At 31.7% G+C, this 9146-nt stretch overlaps 1 long non-coding RNA gene across 1 annotated transcript; it reads right to left on the reverse strand.

The window, feature by feature from the left end:
• Nucleotides 1–2805: 2805 nt before the first annotated feature.
• Nucleotides 2806–5162, reverse strand: LOC145313643 (uncharacterized). Its single transcript, XR_013877436.1, has 3 exons — nt 5036–5162; nt 3805–3892; nt 2806–3178 (listed from the first exon to the last, which is right to left on the reverse strand). It is a non-coding gene; the product is annotated as an uncharacterized LOC145313643 (long non-coding RNA).
• Nucleotides 5163–9146: the final 3984 nt, after the last annotated feature.

The raw sequence follows: 9146 nt of genomic DNA on the forward strand, positions 1-9146 counted from the left end.
AAAATTAAGTTTCCTTACACTCACCAATTATTTTTTACTTTAAAGATTATTATTTACAAAGTTATAAAAACAATATTTAAAACATTATTAATTCAAAGCACATTTGTTACAATTTAAATTTAAAAACCAATAAAATTTATCAACAGACCATTTTTTTAATTAACAACATAATCAGATAAACAATTAACTGTAGAAAATAATACACATTTGGAAGTGATTCCTATAATAGTTGGGTACGATTTAGAAAGCGTAACAGCTTTATATTCGTTACCAGAATGTCCGTACGTCCATTTAAAACCCTTTTTGTAAAAAAATATGTGATATAATTATCATATTCCCATTTATCAGATTTGTAATACTGATTCTTATTACAACATGGTACCATCTTATAAGCGAATTCTAAAAATCTAAGTATGTCCTGAAACCAGTGTTTCGGAGCCGGAGCCGGGAGCAGCAACATTTTTGGTGGAGCCGGAGCCGTATTTTTCGTTAAAAACGGCTCCGGCTCCAGATAAGCTAAAAATGTTTCGGAGCCGGGAGCAGCAACATGTTTGGTGGAGCCGGAGCTGGAGCCGTATTTTTCGTTAAAAACGGCTCCGGCTCCAGATAAGCTAAAAATGATTTTATAAAGTAATAGTATAATTTGGTAACGGTCTATTTCCATATAATAAACTGAAAAAGTATTGTTACTTAACAAATAGACACACATCCTTCTACTTTTATATAGCTTTAATGAAATAAAAGCAAAATATTTTATATTATTTATTTTATTTTATCAAATTCAATAATGAACAAAAATTTATATATTAATTTTAAGGTAGGAGCCGGAGCTGGAGCCGGAGCCGCATCAAAATTATACGGCTCCGACACCCTAGTTGAAACAGTAACTTCTATTTAAGCAGTTTTTTAACAAATTTACTTACAATTTTGTTTAGATTTTATACATTTATATTCTGTTTAATCAGTTCTGACACTCTATTAGGGTTCATGTCCGTTTATCCTACGGTTTTAGTGCTTCGCTTTTATGATGATTGTCATCATTGTTTCATTGAGTATAGAAGCCTTTTCAATTTGAAGCTGCTTCACTATCTAATAAGTTCGAAATTATTTGTATAGTTACCGTTGGACTGAAAAGGTTCTCTTTTACAGTGAAGCTTTCTATTGGTCCATGAAATGTTTTTAACTATTTTGGGTAGAGTTCCCTTATTTTCTTAAGAGAAATTGCACCTGAAAATATTGCTCCCCCTCTTTATACTTTTTCTTTTTATACTTTTCTTAAATTGAAATTGGAGTGTTGACAGTCTATACTTCCCTCCAGACATTTATCTGGACCCCCTACTAGGATGCTAAAAAAAATCTGGTTTTTTTTGAAAACTGTCGACAATTTTTCCTCTGTCATAATATCCACGTATATTCTACATACTTTAGTCAACTCTTCGCACACTGTGCATGCATAGAAAATGAGAAAATATTTTCTGTTTCGGCTCTCGGATAATAATATTGTAAAGGAGCTTATACCAACAACGAAAAATTACAAAACATATACGTTGGGGGGTAACATTTAGTTGAATTGAATTTGACAACCTTTTTATCTACCCCCTAAATATTATTTTTGATTTATTCCTCTTGTTGCCTATACCTTATTCCTGATAGTAAAGTACCATTGCTATTATAAACAAACTCATAATTCAAATAAAGAACATTTTATTTTATACTATTATTACTATTAATCATACTATAAATTTATTACAGAAACAAACCAAATGTTAATCAATTGTTATACTCTAATTATATATAAAACTATACAAAATAAAATGATATAAACTATTTTTTTAAAGACTGCTTTATTTCCATGTATACATACAACACATTGCCGATTACTTATATAGTTTTTGGAAAAAGCTAAATTAAGACGAAAAAATTTTACAAGTAGAAATAATTTTGAATTTTTGTAATGGAAGAAAACAATCTTTATATATTTTATTTTTTTTCTTTACTAATAAAAGTACATTTAAACATAAAGTAACATAAAAATCGGTCAACTGAAAATAGTTGCCGAATGTGTACGCAGTTTCCTGAGTGTTTCCTCATCCTAGCTCAATATTTACTACTAGCTAAAAAAGCTTCAAACTTCAAAAAAAAAAAATCAAAATTTAAAAAATTCAAATTTATAATGTATAATGTATAAATCGTTTACACATTCAAATTATGATTTTTTAAGGGAAGTTTGAAGATTTGTAGCTAGTAGTAAATATTGAGCTAGGATGAGGAAACACCCAGGAAACTGCGTACACATTCGGCAACTACTTTCAGTTCATCTAAAAATCAGTATTCTTGTAAAACATCTAATTTATTTCCAAAATTTGGAGATTTCCCCATAAAAATATTTTTGTGTTAAGAAATATAGGTATTCTATTTAACATTGAAATTTATTCATCCCTTTATTGAAAGTGTCCTTTGTTCTAATCCAATAACTTTCCCTTCTTTTTAAAAGTTCATAATTGTTTCCTGGTATTTTTTCAAATGGCGTGAATATCATATCGTTGATAGAATGATTAGGCATGTTGCAAAAATGGTTGGGAACACTCTTTCCAGTAAATCTGTTCTCTACGTCCCTATAATGTTGTTCAAGACGTGTATGAATGGGTTGGCTAGTGCGCCCTACGTATTGTTTGTCACATTTCTTACACTCAATAGAGTAAATAATATATCTGTCTAAGCATTCTATCCGCGAATAGATGGGATACAGTTGACCAGTTGCCTTAGATATGTGCTTTTTTATATCATTTGGAAACATAATACCACACTTATTTCTGTCACAAGAATAGAACCCATGAGGATTTTCCCCATTGAGGATAATATCCTTTTCAATTCTATCATCGTTGATTAGCATTTCAGCATATTCTTTAAAAGAAGGGTATTTACCATTATTTATGTATCGGAAGTATCCAAATTTTTTACGTGCAATGTATTGCGCCTTAGAAGGCAATGATCTCCAAAGAATATTGTTCTTTTTAGTGTCTAGTTTAACCTTATTGGAAAAAGAATTTGTAACAAGATTATTGATATTACTAACAAAATCGCTTAAAATTAGGTTCTTGGGAGCCTTCAGTTGGTATAGTTGTGTTGGTTCCATCATTCTTGTAGTTGCGCAAAATTTACTAGTACTGCAAGGTTCCTAAAAAATCAATGTAAAATCAGTAAATTCCAAAAATATAAATACATAAATACATTTTTATTTTATTATTTTTTTTTAGGTTGTACAGTAATGCCCAAATCGTGAAATAACTACATTTGAGGAGGGGGGAGTTGAATTCAATAACCCAATTTCTTATTTTAGATTTTAAAAGAAAAAGTAACAATTTTTTTTTTGGGGGGGGGATTTTTTTTAGGGGCGGTTTCTCTTGGGTGGGTGGTGGTACCCTCCCCAAAAATAATTATAAACCTTCCCAGGACCTAAAGAAGATCCTGATAGGTTCAGCGGTTAGCGATATCTATCGGTATAAACATACAAACACACAAACAAACAGACACACATCCTGTTACTTTTTTATGTGGACTAGCGGCTAAGCCTCCTATTTTTTTGATAAACCTTTTTTTTAGATTTAAAAAGAAAAAGTAAAAAAAAAATTTTGATGACTCTCATTTTTAATTTTAATTGAAATTTTTTAAGGGTATTTTTCCTAAGGGCGATTTCTCTTGGGCGGGTGGTGGTACCCTCCCCCAAAATAGTTACAAATCTTCCCAGGTCCTATGAGAAGCTACCCTGTAAAGGAGAACGTGATCGGTTCAGCGGTTATGTACCTGATTTCTTCTTAAGCTTTTATGGCAGAATTGAATTAGTTCCAAACGAAATAACTCCAAAGATCTTTGTTCACAAGTTAAATATATCCTGAATTAAAAGATTTTAATTATTGTTATTCTTTTTTATCTTTCCCCTCAAAGGGCGAAGGCCTAATTAAGGGAAGGGTTAGATTGTAAATTCATAACGGGTATATGAAAAATTACAGGCGATTGAACAAAAAGCTCAGAAGCTGGCTCGCCTTAAAAAGTTAATAATCTTTGCTTTTGTGATTATTATCATCCTTGTTAGAAATAAAGCCCATGCTATGACATAAATCGGTGATAGAATACATAACAATAGACATAATATTTTTATAGTTAAAAAGTTATCATATCAGGGCTCGGCAGCCATAGCACAACTCTGCGTATTTAGAAAGATAAATAGATAGTCAGATATAAAGGGGCTTAACAAAAATAAACATGCGTGTTAAAAAAAAATAATTTAATCTTTTTTGAATAAAAATTTTTAACACAAAAACAAACGAATTGGATTTAATCTTTTTAACATATTTACTAAGTATATTTGCGATTTCTTTTATTTAATGAAATCTTCCAATTTTTAACATGTACAAAACGGCCTGCTTAATTGCTTCAAGATCCATGTCAGATCTATATAGGAAATAAATGTCTATAAACGAGCTCAAGTTTTCCAAGGAATATATGATTAAAACTCATAGTGCTCCAATAATCCATAATAAACTCTCATTGCCCAGAACGATAAGACCCATTATTTTACTTTATTAAAAATAAATTCATTTTTTTCATTTCATGTTGCTATTTACCTTATATTGATGTATTTAATTTCTAATCATAAAAAAGAAAATTTAAATTTATAATATGATAAATTTAAGAAAACTATGTTTTAAAAGAATTCGATTTTGGCGACATTTTGTGTGTTCAAATATTAAACTAAAATTGTAATCATCATCATTAACCCTTTGGTGATGGTAATGTAAAGAAAAAAATATAATTTAAAAAAATCTTTTAAAAATCATTTAAATTATTAAATATTTACTTTCTTTTAGATAGTAATGCCGGTTGAGGAAAATAGATTTATTGAGAAATAGATATGCATAATCATATAGAAAACTAGCCAATAGGGAGATAATTATATCGAGCCAACTCTAGTATCATATATACATTAACTTTTAAAATCTTATTTTTTTCTTATTAACTTTTCTTAAAGAAATACCTTTCAATATACTTAACAGTAACTTGTTGTAAATAATTAATATCTTTGTTAACAATAACTAGACGAATAAGGGTCTTCGTAACAACGCAAGTATTGCAAGTTGTTTGCTTACTAGAGCATAACAAAATACCTTGACAACCCCCCACCACCCCTAACCCTACTACTATTACCCTATCTGGGACAACGGTTACAGATGTACGCATTTTGCGCGTAATGTACGCATTTTTTACCTGATTTTTGACAAATGTACACATAGGGCAAAACCGGCGAGGATGTACGCATTTTCAACATTTTTTAAAAAATGTACACGTGTACACACAAAAATTGGAATTTTCCTTCCAAAAATGGACTATTTACCCCCAAAAACCCAAAAATTGGCTTCCTTCCTCGATTTTCTGGTTATAAACATTGAAGTTTAACTGAATATTTATATTTTTTTGTAGTAACTTGCAAAATTACAACTGAAAGTGTGAGGTTGACTCCCCCTTCTCCCTTAAGAGCTCCTAGATGCCACTAGTGTAATTCCTATTAGGATAGCGTAGCAAATCCCCCTTGTACCCCATTCCCTTCTCCCCATTCCCCCTCTCTTTTCCCCTTTCCCCCCCAAAAAAAATGTATCTGGCAACTATGATCTGGGATGACTAGTAATAAAATGCCGTTTCTACCTGTCGTACGTGGTCATGAGTCATGTAGGAAGGGTGACGCAAATTTCAGATATCAGATTTTACGATTTGAGAAAAATTTATCTTTATATTTTAGCGAATTAAATAATTTTGCAAGCGTCGCTTTTATCTTTTAGAAAAATAGTAAATCAAATAGCGAAAACTGAGATATGAAATTTGTGTCACACTTCCAACATGACGCATGACCACGTACGACCGCTAGAACGATATTTTATGACTATAGCCATTTGTGAGGAGTGCGTTGAATTTGAGGAGGTATTTTAAAAAAGGTGTATAAAAGTAACAGGCTGTCTTTGAGACTGTCTGTCTGTTTGTAGTTGTACCAAAGGAGAGATAATATGCAAAAACCAATGGAATATCAAGAAACTTTCAAATAATAATGTTTATATCCTACAAAGCATGGCCGACAGATAGACGGACAAAGCAAAGTATAAAATATATGGACATTTGTCATAGGAAACTTCACTGAAAATTCAATATCAGCCGAGAAAATCACATTCTCTCCATAGCGTTGAAGACTAGCTGACGGTCAGACAAAGTTATTTGTGAGTAGCTTTGCTACTAAAAATTTATTTTATTTCATATTTAGATTAAAATTAATTTTTATTACTTTTTTAACATCTTGAAAACATAAAAAAAAAACATTTTTAATCAACGTTCTACTTATGCAGGCAAGTACGACAAAATCCATTTATCAAAAGATCAATCCTTCCTTATATAAAAGTAACAGGATCTGTGTGTACCGGATCTCGCTAACTGCTGAACCGATATGGTTTTCTTTTATAGCTTCTCTCTCATACGTCTTGGAAAGGTTTCTAAAATTTTGGAGGAGGGTACCAACACCCACCAAAGAGAAATCGGCCCAAGGAAAAAGAATTATATTACAATTTTTTTTTATAAATTAAATTAAAAATGGGAACTCTACTACCCCCCCCCCCCTCACCCTCCCAATAACTTATATGCCCAAAGAATATTATAGAGTTGTCTAGCTTTCTAAATTATGCCTAAGTGTTACAGGATTCATCTTGCTAAATTTAAATTCAAAACTACCATTTTAAAAACCTAAATTAACGATAAGAACGTGAGAACCGATCATGAACTTACAAAAGATTCGTTGGGGAAGAATGGACAGACCAACATTCCTTTATGCTGATGAGTTTCTACGTTTTTAAAAGCGAAGCTTTTCTATAATTAGGGTCGGTCCGTCCGTCCGTCCGTCCGTCCGTCCGTACGTCCGTCCGTCCGTCCGTCCGTCCGTCCGAGATAGATAGCTTTTATTCGTTAATTTAGGCATGTTAGAATTGTCCTATCGATTTCAAACTTTGCATGATGATTCCTGTAGTAGTTGGGTACGATTTAGAAAGCGTAGCAACTCTATAATCATTACCAGAATGTCCGTACGTCCATTTTAAACATGTTGATTTTTCTACATTTTTAACAACAAATTTTCAAGTGTTTTAATTATCCGTTTGATCTGATTTTTGTTATATTGATTCCTGGGACAACAAAGAACAATATTATAAGCGAAGCAACTCTATAATCAAGTCCAAAAATGTAAGTATGTCCATAAACATTATCCTGTTTTTAAGCAGTTTTTCAACAAATTTACCTACAATTTTGATTCGACATTTATACATTTATGTTCCGATTTTTCAGTTCAGATACTACACAAGTGTTAATGTCCGTTTGTCCTACCGTTTCAGTGCTTCGCTTTTATGGATGTTGTCATCCTTGTTTTCATAATAATTTAGAGACAGCCACCAATGATTGTGTTGAAAACTAGTTTTTTTCTGTGCACACTTGCCTAAGATCTACTGTAAAGGTGTTCCAATGTTATGGCGGGGAGGTTGATTCCCACTTTACCACCCTTCCCCTGAAAAATTTCACTCTACAACTACCTTAATGGGATTGTCAAAGGGTGCAAAAATTGAGGAGATGGTTTATTTGTTGGAGGCACTTTACACGCGCCGACACTCTAGTGTAGATTTGTATTTAATGTTCTCAGTTTTTACTGAACATACGTGCTAAATAAGTTACTATTCATCAAAATCACAGTGTATTCAAATAAAGGCATTTTTGTTCAAATTAAAGAATTTGTACACATAGTCAGTTTAAAATTAAAGAGGTAAAATATGTTCATGGATGACAAGCTAAAATTTCTTTAAAAAGCATTCTTTCCTAATTTATAATGTTATACTTATAAATAATGTGTTTGTGTGTTTTACTACTAGAAAATGTGCAAGTTGGTCGACTAGTGATTTTTGTTTGTGTTGCTAGGTTGATTAGGGTTCAATGAACTATATGTAATACATAGTAGAACGATGTCTGTCTGTTTGTCTGTTTGTTTGTAGCAAAGGATCTCGCCAACCGCTGAACCGATCGGGTTCTCCTTTACAGGGTTAAAACTAATTTGTTACCTTAGTTTGATTTTAATTGTAAATTTAAATTATTCTTATGGAAAAATGTAGAAATTATTGAAAATAATGTAAAGTTAAAATAAATTTTTCCTAAATTAAATTCAAATACTTTTTTTTAGAGTAAAATTTCATCATATTTTGAAAATTGTACACTTTTGTTTTTCCTTTTTTAGAACAACTGTTATAATATTGTAAAAATTCTAAATATATTTAGTCAGTTGATTGTAAACCCGGAATTAGATAATAGTTATTTATCGCATCGTATTATAAACGGCTTTCCGCGGATATAGAATGTACAATTATGAGATTAAAACTAGTTTTTTTAGCCCCGAGGTGCCGGAGGCACCGGCTAAAAAAACTGGTTTTAATCTTATGATTGTACATTTTTATATTCGTAGAAAACTGGATATAATACGATGATATACATAGTTTTTTCGTATGGATGAGAACCGGTTCCTATCCACCGGATTCAAATGAATACGAGAAAATACAAATTAAATAACCTAAAATTAATTGTTTATTGATTACCCCGATCGTCACAGGGTAGCTTCTCATAGGTCCCTGAAAATTTATAACAATTTTCTTGGGGGGTGGGACACCCCCTACCCCTTAAAAAAATGAAAAATACCCCCCAAAAAATTTCTCTTTTCTTTTTAAAACTAAAATTAAAATAGTGGGGTCGACTAACCCCCCCCCCCCCCCAAAAAAAAAAAAAAAAAAAAAAAAAATTTGATCAAAACTCTTGGGGCAAAGCCCCTAGAGGCCAGGGGCGAAGCCGCTAGTAATGTATGAAGAAACAAAGAAACTATGTGTAGCATCGTTTTAAGTGTCCGCTTCCTTCAATGACTTTATTCCCCCCTCGGGGCTAACAAAACTGGAATTAATCTTGTGTTTTTTATCTTACTTTCCGAGGAAAGCTGTCTATAATACGATGTAATTAATAACAGGGATACAGGGATGGGACAATGGGCAATTAATTCAATTAAAGAGTTTTCGATGAAAGGCCATGAA

Source organism: Acartia tonsa, chromosome 3 (genome assembly GCF_053477335.1).
Source record: "Acartia tonsa isolate MP-2025a chromosome 3, ASM5347733v1, whole genome shotgun sequence".
NCBI classification, from domain to species: domain Eukaryota; kingdom Metazoa; phylum Arthropoda; class Copepoda; order Calanoida; family Acartiidae; genus Acartia; species Acartia tonsa.